The sequence below is a fragment of the Rhinopithecus roxellana genome, chromosome 18 (assembly GCF_007565055.1).
Source record: "Rhinopithecus roxellana isolate Shanxi Qingling chromosome 18, ASM756505v1, whole genome shotgun sequence".
Taxonomy (NCBI): domain Eukaryota; kingdom Metazoa; phylum Chordata; class Mammalia; order Primates; family Cercopithecidae; genus Rhinopithecus; species Rhinopithecus roxellana.
This window is the reverse complement of record NC_044566.1, coordinates 42,176,873-42,193,637: the sequence shown is the minus strand read 5'-3', so window position 1 is coordinate 42,193,637 and position 16,765 is coordinate 42,176,873. Positions and strand designations below refer to the sequence as shown.

Below are 16,765 nucleotides of genomic sequence, written 5' to 3'. Positions count from 1 at the left end.
CGTATACTAAGCATGCAATAACAGTGGCTATTGTTATTAGTTTTTTATTTTTATAGGCAAAAGTAATCAGATATATTATTGTCAGCATTGGAATTATTTTGGGCTGATGTATGTTTCTTTTCCATTTCTTCTTTCCTTTTCTTCCTTCCCTTTTCTCTCCTTTTCACCTTAACCTCCCATTCCTGTCTGACTGGCTGTCTCCTTCCTTCCCCCCTCCTCCTTTCCCTTCCCCCCTCCTCCTTTCCCTTCCTTTCCCTTCCCTTCCCTCCGTTCCTTCCTTCCTTCCTCCCCTCCCCTCCCCTCCCCTTCCCTTCCCTTCCCTTCCCTTTCCTTTCCTTCCTCCCTTCTTTTCTCTCTCTCTCTCTCTCTTTCATCCTCCTTGCTTCTTTTCTCCTTCTCCTACACAGGGCTTTTACCTTAATATCCTTGCACATAACAAGTGATGTGAGTGGTCATCTTTAATCTGGTTTGGTTACTGGACAGGCTCTTTAAGCTTCATTTGATTGTGTATGAATAGAAGTCCTCTTCTTAAAGAGATAAAAACCAAAACTAAAACAAAAATAGTAAAACAAGCAGCACACATCTCACTTGTCTTAGATTTCTGTGCCCTTTTTTCTCAGCAAGACCCAAGTATTCTAACCACAGTGATTCTGATGACCAGGAATTCCATAGCTGGCAGTTTGGCTGAGTCAGAGGGCTTAGAGTTGGATCAGCACAGAGTCCAGACCAAAGTCATGGTGAACTGGCATGAAGAACAACAAAAACAACAACATCAACAACAACAACAACAACAAAGACATGCAAAGCACAAAGCAGCCAGCTACCAGCCACCTCTGAATTGTATCAAAATGACCTGCTACTCATACCTCCACTTCCTGGGCCCCATTTCTCTGATTCCTTTCTGACTGCAGACCTCTCAGCCACTCTCTCAGTTTGTTCTAGATCTCTACTTTCTCCCCTTCCTTGCTTTTGTCTCTCCCTTTTCTTTCTTTGTTTTCTTTTCTTTCTTTTTTTAAAATAAGGCTTCAACTGCTCAACTTCTCCCCTTTTAAATTATGTCATGAACCATCCACAGGGGAGAAAAGCCAATAAACTCACAAACTTCTGTTTACAAGTTCATTTCTAAGTCTGATGAGTTATTTCTTTAATTTAGAAGTTCTCTATCCCCGAGAGGACCTTAGTAACGGGAAGCTGCTCTTATTTTGCTAATATTTTTAATAACTCTTCATTTTTATAGTAAGAATGAATCTAGGCTTGCCAAATATTTTCATGGTAAAATATTTTCATTCCTCTGAAGAAGACGGAGGATCTTAACCAAATGACTTATGCAGACAATACAGGCATAGAAAAATGGAACAAATATCATTGTTAATTGTTTTTTCTGTGATGACAGTTTACTCTGTAGCAGCAATTCTTAAACTTAGTACCTGCTATTAGTACAGCAGGTGTTTTGGAAAAAGAAGAAGGATTCTGTGCCCACATAACTTTGTGAAACTTTACTTTGAACAAAATTAAGCAGATTCCATTAATGTAGAAACAGTGTTCTAGGCATACAGTGTTTGAAATATTGGTGCTGTCCTACTGGCAGGTCAGTTGTGGTGTCTTGCCACCCTCAGTTTTCTACCAAGGAAAACTACTCAGTTAACAAGCTGCTGCTCATAGGCAGCCATAATTGGACTTTTCCCCTCATCACGGCTGGTGATGGGGGTGGGCCCTGGATTCCAGGTTGGCCAGATCGTGGACTGGCCACAACTGCCAGTCAAGGACAGGACCAGTGAATTAGCAAACAACACATAGAGGCCGCCGGGAAGCAGCAGGGTCCCTGAGGATTTCCGAGGATATCAGTCAGGTGTAGGTGGAAGCCTCGAGAGATGAAGGAGAAAAGCAGAGTGAGAGGCAGGGTGGCTGATAGGCTGTGTCAGGAGCCGTGGATGGGAGACAAGAGAGGCAGATTACAGAGAGGTTGATGGAATGCCTGCACCAGAGGGGCAAAGAGGTAACCTTATTCCTAGATCAACCTAGGACCTTCCAATTGTCTTTTGCCAGGTTGGGCTGTGCACTTTCCTGAGTGTCCCAAGACATTCCTGTTTTTATTTCCAGTGACTTCTTCTAAACTTATTCATTACCCAATGCATTCTCATAATAAATTCTATCATAATTTGAAGTAGCTTGACGACTTTGTACCTTGTAGCTAAAAAAGGCTAATGAATGCTTCTGGTTTATTCTGAAGGATATTTTTATAATAACTTTTTTTCTCTGTAAAAATAATACACAAAAAGTTGAAAACCCAATTAAGTACAAAGCAGACAATAAAAATACCAATAGTTACCCTCACTCAGACAGTCACTGTTAAATTTTGGTATGTATCTGTGAAGGGCTTTTTCTCTCTCTTTTAATTACAAGAATGGGTGCATACCACAGACACTGTTTTCTATTTTTTAAACTTAATTATTGTAAATATCTTTTTCTTTTTATCACAACATATTTAATTATTATGTCATATTTTATTGTATGTCCAAAGTTCAATGAATTCTCAATGGTTGAACATTTTGGCTGTTTGTTTTTTTGCTACTGTAATCAGTCTGTGGCAAATCACCTTGAAGGAAAATATTTGCACACATTTGTAATTATCTCTCAGGATAAAGTCCTAGAAGGGGAATTGTCAGGTCACAGCATATTCATGGTTTTAAGGATTCGAATACACATGGAAATTACCCTTCAAAAGGTCCATGCTAATTTACACATCAATCCAGCAGCCTCTCATAGACAAGCTTGCTTTTCTATGGCTTCTTTTTGGGCTTTTCCCCTCTCCTGTAGAACCTTCTGGATTTTAGTGTTGATTATCCCACCCTTTTGATTTCAGAGCATTAGCCTTCCTTCTAAGCTTTTTAATGCTTTGCAATGAAGTTACTAGTTCTATAATTTTCAGTGCTGGCTCTGGCTTCTTTGTCTCAGAGTACCACTGCAATTTTCTCTGTTTTTCTGCCAATGGATCTGCTTAGTGAACTGCTTAGTGAGCAGTGCAGGGGGAGAAAGGTGAACCCAGTTTCATTTGCATCCCGTCTGGTTTTGGCAGCAGTAGCGTCAAATTAAACTCAAGCCCCGGAAGATGTGCTTCCTTTGGAAAATGAAAGACCTACAAAGTTCAAGGAGCCCATTCGTGGCCAGTAAATTAAGAGCATAAACCCAAAGAATGTCTGCAGTTTGCAGCTTGGTATTACACGGTTGCTTCTGATTGGTATAATCTGTCATTGCTGTGATGTGTTTAGAGACAACTCAGATTACACTCCTGATATACTAGCTAGGGCCAACCACCTGTGGCCCTAGTCAACGATCAAAGATAGTTACCACAAATGCTATGTGAGCAAATAATGGCTTCCAGTGGAATAAAAACTGCAGTGCTGCTTTTATTGTGTAACTTTTCATCTTATGTGCTTAGTGGAACAGGGCATGAGAATCCTATTTATTGGCAGTAAGACTCTTTTACTGTTGGTGTCAAAAGGGCATTTGGGGAATTTTGCTGTTAGTTAAAAGTTTCAAGGCACGAAGCGCAGGCAGGCTGAAGAGATGAAACTTGAGCCAGTCATTTTTACTGCCTGTTTGCTTCTCTGGTAAGAACTTCTGGGAGAAGCGTGAGACTACCAGTTAAATGTGTAGGTTGGACTTCTGTGGATTACCTATTTAAGTATTCATGTTTTCTCTAATAGAATAAGTACATGCCATTGAGAATAAACTATATTTATTCATGCCTTCATTTATTCATTCATTTTTCCCTTGTTCAAAGCCATCAATTGAATATCTATTAGGTACCATGCACTGCATATATTTAAAAAATATTTGCATGCATTTTATTCAAGAGTTTAAGGCCCAGCCAAAGAAAGAATTTTAGACTTTTATTTATTAATGTGTCTGGTTTTATTACAACCTAATAATCTGCCTCCTGGGAGCCTTTAAGTCCTATAGTCTTATGGGAGTGGTATAGGATGATTGGGGGATTGTACTTTAGTTAAATAAAAAGGCATGAATTGTTTGACACAGCGGTCATGTGAAAAAGGAAAGTTGTTCTCTAATGCACAACAAAAAGATCAGAGCCCCTATTTCCAAGAAGTTTATTTTGTGGGGATGCAGGATCGGGGACCTACGCTGTGCCTCTGCTGTCACTTGGTTTCCATGGTCGCTTTTACCTCCGGAGGCCATTCTTGTTTTGGCATTGCCTTCTCCTATGCAGGGTGTCACCTCTAGTCCGTTATTCCCCTAGAGTACTGCTGGTATGAGATTATTGTGTGAAGCTGACTTTTCAGAAGACCGAGGCTGCCCTTGCTCTGATACCAGCTACAAGTTTAGAGGGTTTGCCAAACAACCCCTTCATTTTGATAATTTACCAAAAAGAGCCACAGAATTCACTGAAAGCCATACTTATGATTTATTACAGGAACAGGATATTGGGTTAACATTAGCCAAGGAAGAAATGCCTTGGACAAAGTCCAGGAGGGGTCCAAATGTGGAGCTCCCATTCATCCTCTCTCGCTGGCATCATAGACAGTGTTACCGCCTCCCAACCACTGTTTGTGGCAGTATGCATGGCATGACTGCGCAGGGAAGCTCATTGAGCTTTTGGTGTCCAGAATTTTTATTGAGACCTAATCACATACTATTTGCATGGCTGATCTTCAGTCTCCAGACCTTCCCAGAAGTTTTGGCTAGTATCTTTTATCCCCAGTTCCTCTGCAAGAGTGAACTGATACAACATGGCTTGAAGCCTCCATCACAAATCATGTAATTAGACTCTCTCATGGCCAAAGTCCCCAGGCAAACACAGATACTCCCCTTAGACAGGACACTCCAGGGGTCTTGCATTACCTTCTCGTACCTGAGGGCAAAGGCCAGATTTTTTTGTGTGTGTATGTGTAAAGTTAATTCTTCACTAAACAATTATATTAACAAAAATTTTCTAGAAACTTATAGGTCATTCTTAATCTCACTGAGTATGTCTCCTCTCCTTGTGAACCCTGAAAAATCTGAGACAGGTCTCAGTTAATTCAGAAAGTTTATTTTGCTAAGGTTGAGGATGCGTACCTGTGACACAGCCTCAGGAGGTCCTGACGACATGTACCCAAGGTGGTCTGAGCACAACTTGGTTGTATACATTTTAGGGAGTCATGGGACATGAGTCAATATGTTTAAGATGTACACTGGTTCAGTTCAGAAAGGTGGGACAATTCGAGGCAAAGGCGGGGCAACTTGAAGTCAGGAGGGGCTTTCCAGGTCATGGGTGGATAAGAGACAAATGGTTGCTTTCTTCTGAGTTTCTAGTTAGCCTCTCCAAATAAGCCAGTCAGATATGCTTTTATCTCAGTGATCAGAGGAGTGACCTTGAATAGAATGGGAGGCAGGTTTGCCCTAAACCGTTCCCAGATTGACTTTTCCCTTCAGCTTAGTGATTTCGGGGCCCCAAGATTTATTTTCTTTTCACAACCTCTTCACTTTCCATTATATTTTTTGAAGTTCCTTCTTCATCTAGACCCTCTTAATATCACCCTTTTACCTCACTCATGGATGCATATTCTTTCTTTTTTAGGCTGCCTTAGAAATGCAAAATTCCCCTCACTTTGCTATGCAGAGCAATCCATCTCTCTTGGATTTGCCCTGTTATAACCAGGAGCCCAGGAGGCCTCCCATTCCTTGTCTGAAAAGGCCTGTCCTTACCCATGAAGGTATTTTCCTCAACAAAACAAAACAGGAATCTATTCCTGATTCCACTTCTCCTTTAGAAGGCCAATCCTGAACAAAAGTAATCATCAACCATAAATTTCTATACCCAGTGAAACGATCTTCACAAATGAAGGTAAAATAAAGACAATTTCAAGCACACAAAAGCTGAGATGTTTTATTATCCAAAGTCTCTCACTAAAGGAAGTTCCAAAGGACATATTTTAGGAAGAAGGGAAATGGTTCCAGAAGAAACATCTGAGATACAGGAGGAAAGTTGAATAGACAAATAACAAACAGAAAGGTAAACATGGGTAATTAAAAACAACTGTAACTGCAATTGGTTTTTGTTTAAAATAAGAACGATTTATTTTCCCCTTACAGGTTCGTTTATGATTATATTGCAGGTGTTAAAAGAAAAATCCTTAGAAAAATTAAATTTAGTAGAGTTTAATTGAGCAAAGAATGATTCACGAATCAGGCAGTGTCTTGAGCCAGAATAGGTTTAGACTGTCACCTTGTACTGGCTTGTGGTTGAAAAAGATTTATGGACAGAAAAAGGAGAGTGATATACAGAAAACAGAATGAGACACAGAAACAGCAGGATTGGTTACAGCTCCATGTTTGCCTTATTTGTACACAGTTTGAACAGTTAGCTGCCTTTGATTGGTCCAAACTTGATGTGATTGGCACAAGCATAGGTGACAGTCTGTTTACACATCCAGTTAGATTACAGTTCACTATGTATGGAGAAACATTTAGGCTGAACTTAAAATATGTAAGAAGCCAGCTTTAGGCTAAACTTAATTTAATACAGGTAAATCTCAATTTAACTACTATTGGTAACCTTTTCTCATTGCCTGACAAACGATGTCCCTTTTCCTTTAGAAACGTTTTCGAAGAATCCAATCCTTTTCTTTTAGTCGTCAAATCAAGTGTTTCTTAGTTTTCAACTGAATAAGAAAACGTTTTCACTTATTATTCACTAGGGTCAGGAGCATTTAGTAGCAGTGATAAAAGTACAGATCAGAGACTACTTATATTGAACAGAAGTGCTTTATAAGGTCTCTATTCAACTGGGCATTCTGTTAAGTATTTCTAGTCAATGGATTCCTACAGGGACCGCTGAAACTTTAAGCTCAGGATAAGTGGTCTGGATGTGCAGTGCAGTTTAGTAAATGAACTAGAGCTCAGGTTCTATTTAGAACCCAGTTTTTTGGAGCTGAAGGGGCCCTTAGAACTCTTCAATTCCAGGTAGAAAAATGGAGACTCAGGATAGCAGCACAGAGCATTTGTTGTCTGAGATAAGAGAGATGGGGCCATTCAAGAGCTCTGACCAGGCCCCTAGCAGGCAGAGGGCTGCAGAGCATTCCAAATTGGCAAAATTGACCTGTACTTCTCCATGTTGTGCTTCTCCTCAGAACTTTTGGGAAGCCGTGTGACTGTCATCATTCCAGCTAGAACACTTTCTTCCTCCAGAAAGTTTTGTGATCTGTTAACAATCATGTCTGGACAAAAGAATTTGGGGAAACTTGAAGCCAAAACAAATTTATCTTCGATTGTTGTTGTTTTTAAACAAGTGACCAGCCTTGCAAATTTATGGATTGGTCGCCAAAGCTTATGTTCTATAATTGACCCTTAACAGGTTAGCAGTAGAGGAGAAGAGAGACAAAGGCCGCACTCTAGGGACTAAGAGCTGTGGGAGTGTTGAGAGGTTGGGAGGGCTGTGTGTGCGCGTGTGTGTGTGTTTGTGTTGTTGCAGAAGGATGATCAGGTGTAGGAGAGAAGGGAGTAACTGCCACTCTTTTGAATTTGGAAACAATTTCAAAATCTTTATGTGGAGATTTTCTTTTGTTATAATGGATAAACCTGGAGAAAGCCTCAAAAAGTTGAATGTCTTAGATCTCCACATTCTATTTTTTTTTTTTTTTTTCCCAAAAGAACGCTGACTTAGTTGAAGGAAGCAGCCCCTAGGTGTGCAGGAGTGCAGATGCATGTCTTCCTTCTCTTTTAGTGGCTGGGACTCTTCCTGGGCTGGCATGGCAGCAACTGTGGGTGGGTGGTGCAAAATTTGTGCTGGTGCAGGAGGCCCTCACAAGTGACCCAGCCTCTGTCATTTCCAAGATGTTCACATGGCGATGTGTCCTTTGCTCTAAAACAGTTGCTGTCATTTGTGATAGGTCCACAGAAGTGTGTGGGCACAGGTGCAAATTCCCAGACCCTTACCTGTCACCAGGAGGCTGGTGGACTTTTCCAGGGCATTTGCCCTCTTTTCCTCTCCTGAATGACAATATTGTGAATTGCGTGGGGGTTCAATGGAAATGTTTTGCTGACTGGGGGTTTTTATTCTTGCTCATTATAATATTATCTTGTCTTTATTTCCTCATAAATACTTTAGTTTCCTGTTGTAACTTTTGCTTTTCAATATCCATTTTATGTGGTGGTGGTGATGATGATGACAGTCATAGAAAACAGTTATATAGCCATCAGAAGGTACCAGGCCCTGTTCTCAGCACTCACCGTATGTTAATATGTGTAGGTCTACTATTATCCCCCTTTTATAAATATACATGTTCTCAGACCTTTTCCTTTTATTAAATTAGATTTTCATTCTTATGTTATCCAGTTTTATACCCAAAGTTTTAGTTCCTTTTAAATTTATCATTCTGAAACTTTTATTGCTAAAAATTATTTGTAAGGTAAGCTCTATTGTCCAATAATTTCAATTATTTTTCTTATTTTTATATTCTATTTGCTTAATTACCTTTAATAATTATTTTCTTTAATGCTGCCTTAGGGTTAACATTTTTCATATATTTTTAATGCACCTTTAAAAAGTTCTTTATATATATATACACACACACACACACACACATATATACAGGGGATAGAGAAAAGTTACACAATAGCATAGGGACACATTCAGACAAATCCAAAAAGAGCCAATGGTGTGGGGGGAACAAAAGATAGGGTGAGACCGTCCTAGAGTAAAAGAGAACAAGAATTAACCAAAAGCAACTTCGGAACCTGGATTAGATGCTGGCTCAAAAACAAAACAAAACACAGCAAGCAAAGATATTCTTAGGACAACTGTGGAGATTTGAATATGAACTGGAATAATCGTTCACTTTCTTAGGTGTGGTAATGGTATCAGGGTTATGTAGGAGAATATCCTTATCCTTAGGCCATTCATGAGAGAGATGGACAAAGTAAATGAGGCAAAATATTAACGATTATTGAATTGAAATGCAAGATATATAGGCATTGATTTCACTATGCAATTTTTTTGTTGGTTTGAATATTTTCATGGTAAAAGAAAATAGAAACAAAAACACAAAAACAAAACAATTTTTATCATTATTATCTGTTTTTCAATTTTTGGTCTTGAATATTATTTATGTTACTATCTGTTTTTCTATATTTTTGTTGTAACTTTTTAGTTCTTATTTTATATTTTTATTTTTTACTGCTTTATAACATTTGTGTGTTTACTATTTTGTAAAACCAGGTAATGTCTCTGGTCCTGGATGCTGGCTGGGGAAAGGAGCAGCCTGTATATATTGGCCAAGATGATGAGATTGAATTTGCAGAGCTTGTGTTCTCTCTGGTCATCTGCCTAGCCCCCCTTATCAGATACTTCATACCTTCACTGTTGGTTCCCAAAAAAACTCATGTTAACATTAAACTCATAGTCCTCTCATAAATTATGTGATAATCTAAATTGGAGAGATTTGCCCTTTTCCATCTTGCCATTGAAATTCTCATGAAAACAATAGTAGCAGAAATGCCAAGTGCAATGGCAGGAGATCTGTAGGAGAAATTTCTAATGGCCCAGGATGGGTGTGACTCTGAGGCAGGAAGACAACAGGAGATCCCCTCTCTCTACCCCTGCTACAGAGAGGGGAATGAGGCTTAGTGGTTACCCCTAGGCCTAGATATGGTTTGTCAAAGAGAACACAAAGCCACAGGCAGAACATAGTGCAATTTCCTGAAGTGTGAGTAGACTTGAGGGAAGTTACTTTTATATTAAAATAAACATGGGTATATTTTGGAATAGCCTGCAAAATAGAGATGCCAAAGGAATTTTATGCTTATTGAAGGCTGTTTTGAGACATCCTGTAAGACTCCCAGGAGTATAAGTGGAAGAGTTTGTGAATCTCTGTATTATGATTTATTATGGGTTGGTTTGGCTAAAGAAGGTTTTATAGGGGGAACGTTTTTGTGGGCCAATATTGACTATATATATGTGTGTGTCTGTGTGTGTGTATATATTTATACATATATATAGACAGAGAGAGAGTATAGACAACTTTTTCTTCTTTGAATAGTAACCTACCGACCATTTGTATGTTGAAGTCCTATCCCCCAATACCTCAGAATGTGACTGTATTTAGAGATAGGGCCTTTAGAAAGGTAATGAAGGGAAAAGGAGGTCATGTGGGTGGGCCCTAATCCATTATGACTGAAGTCCTTATAGGAAGAGGAGATGAGGACACAGATATGCACGCATAAAGGAAAGACCACGTGAAGACGTGGAGAAGTTGATCATCTGCAAGCCAAGGAGAGAGGCTCAGAGGAAACCAACCCTGCCAGTCAACACCTTGACCTTGGACTTTCAGGCTCCAGAATTGTGAGAAAATACATTTCTATTGTTTAAGTCACCCGGTTGTGATACTTTGTTAAGGGCAGCCCCCACAAACTGATATACCGCTAGAATGGTGCTTATCAATTTTGTTATTCTGTTAATTTGTTTCATTTGCTTTCCAACACAGTTTTCTCCTTTCTCACTCACTGATATCCTGATGTTTGACTTCCTGATCAGAAATGGAAGTGATGGGGTTGGACAGCAAGTGTTGGAAACTCAAATGCCTTAGGGACCATGCCTGTGGATGTGCCAATCCGGGATGTAGAATAAAGACATGCGGTGGTTGCTGTCACAATGAAGGGACACTTAAAGACATTCAGATTCCAATGTTTTAAAGCCTTGTGCCAGCCCAAATGAATAAATAAGTCCTTACCTGGACTGTCTGGCAATTGCAATCCCTGCTCCAGTACAACCTGGGCCTCATCCCCATGTTCCCTTGATTTATTACAAGGGGTCCATAAAGACAGGTGCCAACCAAACCTTGTCTGTAGACTCTGTAATGCTAGTCATATACTCACCTCTTAGTAAATTAAATTGCAAACTCACCTGTTAAATTCAAATTCATTTCAGAACACTTTTTATTCAATACTTTCTTCCTCATGATGATATATGGGGTTTATCCAGATTTTTTAAAAATTCACTTTTTGAATTATAAAAGTCATGCATACGTATATGTTTATTGTGAAAAGATACATTTCTTTTCCTCCTGTGGATCTTCCCCTTGGAATTCCAGTTCTAATTCTACTCCTTGTGTGAACCCCTGAACATGCACCCAAGCCCATTCATTTTCTAGGCCCCTCACAGCAGCTCTAGCACCTGCACCTAAAAGGATTGAAAGGGAAGATGGGACCCCATTGCAGAATATTTGACGTGGTTGCTCACCAGCCCTGTATATACATATTAAAATTCTCTGAGTTGTTATAGCAGCTGTTGCAACTGAAAATAATTCAGCAAACAGGATCATTTTCTGTGTAGTTTATGGGCTCGGGAACAGTCCAGAAGCTTTGGAATTTGAGTTACCGTCAGCCCGCTGCTCAGCCAATCTCCACATGTCACAGGCTGGTAATTTGATCTACAGCTCCCTTGAAGTGAGTTTGTACTGAACACGGAAAGCTCTTTTTTGCCCCTTTTTGCCAAATGCTAAATGGCCTTTTATGTGTGTCTTTTTTCCCCTTACAAAATCACGATTTGATTCAACAAAAATATCACACACCTTCTTCCTGAGGGTTCTGTGTCCTTTTCTTGGACTCGCAGCTACACATTTTGGGCAGCAAGTTCCCTTGTTCCCTCGGCAGCTGCCTGCGCACTGTCCTCTGGAGAGCCTAGGCCTGGGAGAGACCGCCTTAGATTTAGCTGGGCCTAAGAAAACACAGTGAGAAAAACATTATCTTCCAATGCTCCTTCCTTTCAAGACTCAGGAAATCTGCTTCTTTTCAGTGCTCTTATCATTGCTGTGAAGTTTTGATTTTTCCCATCTCCAGTGGTGGTTTAAAAGAAGCTTAGAGCAGAAGCTGAAAGGGCCTCCTGTATTTAGAGGGCAGAAGCCCCACCTGCTCTCTCTGGGGCACCTCCCAGTGGCCAGGGCCAGGGGGTGTGTCTGATGATGGAGACAGTTGGAGCCACTTCAGCACTGGCGCCGAGTTTATTCCATCTGCTGATATTTAGATTGTGGTGGGGAGGGCAGAATGCCTGATGATGCCATCAATTCACCACCATGCAACAGGTAGCCTGCTTTCCAGCTACTTCGTATGACATCCAGACTTTCTGGCATCAAGGCTTGGTGGCTCACAGGGCTTGAGGCAACACCACTCTGTAACTCCCATTTTTTTAGTGATTCTCTCACCCGTGGTGGATCTACCTAAGATCACAGTGGCCACGGTGATATGCTATTTTGGGTTACTGAAAACTGAAACCTGTTTTTCGTTGAAGACATTTTGTCTAACAGTTTAGTAACCTTTATACCAAGAATAGCAGGAATCCTGTCTGTCTGATCAGGCAGTGGTACTATTAAGGAAAGATGAAAGATTGGTTTTCAGAGTCATTGAAGTTCTGGTGACATTTTAAATAAAAATTGAATACTTCTCTTCCACCAAAGACATCTAAACCTATTTGATTGAAGCCCTGGGATGCCTAAAGGCATTGTGGTTGAGATTATATCTGTTTATGGCTGATAAAAATTATCATAAGTGTATAGAGTCTTATGTTGGGGACCTTGCTGTCCATCTGGGAGACCATCTGCAGAAAATCCCAATAGCTGTAGTTCACTTCTCATTTTTCGGAATAGAGATTATGAAGGAGTCATAAAACAAATCAATAAACAGAAAAACCAAATATTTGATTATGGCATTGACTTTATGGTCATTTCTAGAGGAGTGTGTGAGAGACATTAACTAGGTTCTGATTCTTGGAACAGATTAGATGTTGGCCTTGCATCCAGCTCCACAGAATGATGTCCCCAGAAGGCATTGCTTGCACCTGGACACTGATGTCTGAGGAGTGTGCTTCCCTGAGCTTTCCATGGGCTAATCTTAGAGGGCAGGGCTCCATGATCCTGGCCTTGACCGAAGAGGGAAGGATAGATTGGAGGTTTTTCCAAAGACTCACTGGAATTTGGGGATAAAATATTTAATAGGTTGAAAGCCTTTACAAGGGGGAACTGTGGTCTCCCTGTGGAAGATGACCAAATATGGTCAAAATGTTCCCATTTCTGGTGGATCAATCAATCCTTAAGTATTTCTAGAATAACTTCCGTGGTTAAAATTGGGATCCAGATTTTCTAATGAGCAATTTGCAGAAAGAACCCACCTGCATCAAATGGCAAAGTCAGAACCACATGCAGGAGTAAACTGCACAGCCCTTGCTTAGCAACACGCCTGTTTGTAGCTCACTGGGGGATGAAGTGCCCTCCAATCCAGACTCTACACTAAGAAATTAGGTAATTCAATGACAATAATAATTTTAGCTGCAGTTTAAGGAACGTTTACAGCTTTGAAACAGGAAATGGAAAACAATAAGTAAGAAACTATAAAATAAATTGAGCACATAGCTTTCTGTTACATTTTATACCCAGTGGTACAGAAAGTTTACTTAAGGAAATGACAAGACTTATTTAGAGGACCAGCAACTTATGGAGTCTTTTATTGAAATGGAAATGGGAGCAATGTTGGATACTCTTAAGGCTTAGTTTTTTTTTGTTTTTTTTTTTTTTTTTAATTTCTTTGTAAATTCCCAATTGGGAAGCTTTAATATGTGTCTAAAAGGATTTAAAGACATTTTTCTTTAATATTTACATGCCATATTATAATAAGATGAGCCTTTGCTGTGAATTTGAATCTGGGTATTAATGTCGGCTGTATTTTATTGAGTGATTATAGTGAGCCAGGCTCTGTATTAAGCACTTAAAATGCCTGAGCTTATTTAATTTATTTAACATTATGATGTAGGTATTATTATTATCTCTATTTTACAGATGAGAAAACTGAAGATTAGAAAAATTATGCAGCTTGCCTAGAATATGGCTTCTAGCAAATGTTGTAAAGGAACTCAGATCTGCCTATTCCCAGAGCCTGAGGTCTTGATCTATTCTGCTGACTTAAATTCTGTATCATGAGTTTCATACCCTGAAGCTTGGGAACTCCTGTGGAGCCCTGGAGTGATGTTTAAGGAATACTTCAGTGAGCTGTACACACTACAACTCCCATATTGTATTGTAGTTTTAAAAAATAGTTTCTTTAAAATAAATGCAAGAGGGGTCTCTGAACAATACACTCAGGTCTCCGAACAAACTGGCTGAATTTACCATGAACTATTTTTCTAGCATTTGGACCTTAACAGAAGCAGAGCAAAGTTGGGATGACCAAACCCTTCCTGGGCTTCAAAGACTTTAAAAATGTCCCGGCTGCCCCAGAAGAAGGTAGAGAGCTCTGCATTTCAGCATTGGTGGTGTGTGTTGTCTGAATGAAATGCGTTAGGGGTAGTAGGAAGATAAGAGGATTTATATCCTAAAGAAGGTCAGGGAATCCCAGTGGCCCACCTGCTTTAGAGTCTCAATTTTCTCAACTTTAAGTGGAAATGATATCATTACCTATATAATCTGAGTGTTGTTGAATGCATTAAATTAGATAATACATGTGAATAAAGCTTATGAGTTATTATTTTGGAGGTATTTAATGTGTTCTCCCCTCCTTGACAGTGGGCTGATATTTTACCATCCTGTTTCTAAGGCCCTGTTAAAGTTATTTTTCTGAGCGTGCTCTATCCATCAGGATCCTGGCAGGAAACAGATGGTGTACTCATGCTGGGAAGAGTTTAATAAAGGAACTGTTTACAAAAGTGTGCACAGGATTTAGGAAAAGCAACAAGGGATGTTGCAGAGCCCCAGTAGAGGGCCATTACCAACACTAAGCCAGAAGGGTGGAAGGAAAGGAGTGTTTAGCAGCACCTAGAGAGGTTTTTGAGAGGGCTGCCTGATAGCAGCTGCGGCCTTTGGTAGAGGAATGCAATCAACTCACAGAAACCTACCAGGGAGAGATCTTGGGGAAAAAATATCCTGACCTCACTTTCCTCCCTCCCTTTAACCTCCTGCAGGTATTCTCTGCTGGTTGAATGCAAATGGAAGCCGGAGGAAAAGGGAACCCTTGACTCCGTTTTCATATAGATTGGCCTCCAGGGCAGACAGCAGGTGGAGAGTGGAGAGTGGGGCTGAGGGACAAACAGCAGGTATGGAGCACAGCATGTGGCTCTCCACATGTTTACCAATAACCTTCATCACTCTTGCCAGATTGGACTGAGAATCATCTCAACCCGTAAGTATGCTGTCGTGGTGCCTCTACCTCCTTTTCTGTGTTTTCTCAACTTCCAGAAACTTTCATTCTCCACTTCCAAGCTGTCTTGTGTTCTTTTGCTCCTCTAAGTCTTCTTATTGTGGAAAAATGAACACAAAAGCTTAACTCACACACTTAAACGTCTTACACCTAACTGTTACTTTAAAAGATGCATACTTATTTTCACTCCTGGGATGGCTGAATTGCTACCAGACTGACCACAGATAAACAATACAAAGAACAACTATCTGAAGGCATCGGAAAGTGAGTAACTGTAAGCAGATTATGGGGGTTAGTTGGCACATGTGTGAAAGGATAAGACAAGGTGTGTCTTCCCCTATTTGTGGTTTTTAACTTAAGAGCAGATAGCTCTTAGCCCATGGTCTTTCTGGCCTGATGAACTAGAAGAAAGAGTTGAGAGCAGCCAGAGCCAGGAGAAAGTGAGAGAAAACCTGTAAAAGAAGAGGGCCAGAGAGGGGATCCCCAAATCCCATGCATCAGGTGCCCAACTTTCTGGCTGAGTCCCAAACTTTGTGTGCATATGGCACACTGCAAGAAGCTCAGTAAAAGGTCAATGACCTAACTGAGATAAGAGCTACTGCCCAAAAGACAGAGTTTGCAGTTTTGCCAAAACAAAAACATCACACTCGTTGGGAGAAGTGTAACAGAAATGTAGAATCTCCTTAACAAATTATTCCCAATGTCCAGGAAACCATCCAGAATTACCCAACATACAAAGAGCAGGAACCAGATTCCTGACCTATTCTCAAGAGAAAATATAATCAATGAAGATCAATCTTGAGATGACTTAGATATTAGAATTAATAGATGTAGATTTTAAAGCAACTGTTACTACAGTAATTAAAGGAACATTTATATTTTTATGTGTTTGTATTAGAAAAGAAGAAAAGTCTACATTAATGACCTAAGGCTACCTTAAAAAGCTGAAAAGATTAGAATAAGTTAAATCCCAATGCAGTAGAAGAGTAGAACTAATTAAGGTAAGAACAGATATCAACAAAATAGAAAACAACAGTAGAAGAACTATGCTGGTTATAAGAGATGCAGTTTAAGTATAAAGACACAGATAGGAATAAAGTTGATTCTTAAAAAGATCAAGAAAATTGATAGAACCATAGCTAGACTGATCAAGAGAAAAAGAACAGAAATGATCAATATCAGGAATGAAAAAGGGTATATAACTACAGATCCTGCAGACATATAATAAGACGATATGTTGACTACCCTTTTTGACTGCTGATTCCTGGACACTAGGAGTCCAACATGCCTTGTCAACAATCATAAATTATAGCTCAATGGGACACTTGCTGTGTCCTCTGGCAAAAATGTGCCCTTCTAGGGTCAAAGCCTGCAGAACCCAGAATTATGGGGGCAAGAAGGACAAAAATCCCCCAGTGGGTCACTGGGAGTGATGACAAGTGTAATCCTTCCTATTTCCACCCGTTGGTTCCATGCTCAGTACACTGGAACATATTCAGAGCTTTTTGGGTGTAAAGATTTGGGTACTGAAACACTGTCATTGAGAGCAGTGCTCCAAAATTCCTTCCATAAATACTGAACTGTCTCC

General features: G+C 40.0%; 1 protein-coding gene across 2 annotated transcripts in view; it reads left to right on the top strand.

The window, feature by feature from the left end:
- The window catches only part of LOC104662733 (leukemia-associated protein 1), a 448,067-nt gene that overhangs the window by 299,452 nt on the left and 131,850 nt on the right, over positions 1-16,765 (top strand). For both annotated transcript variants that reach the window (XR_004054765.1, XR_004054763.1), the window contains exon 3: positions 14,942-15,035. The gene's annotated coding sequence lies outside the window, so the exon portion shown is untranslated. The remainder of the gene's footprint in view (positions 1-14,941; positions 15,036-16,765) is intronic.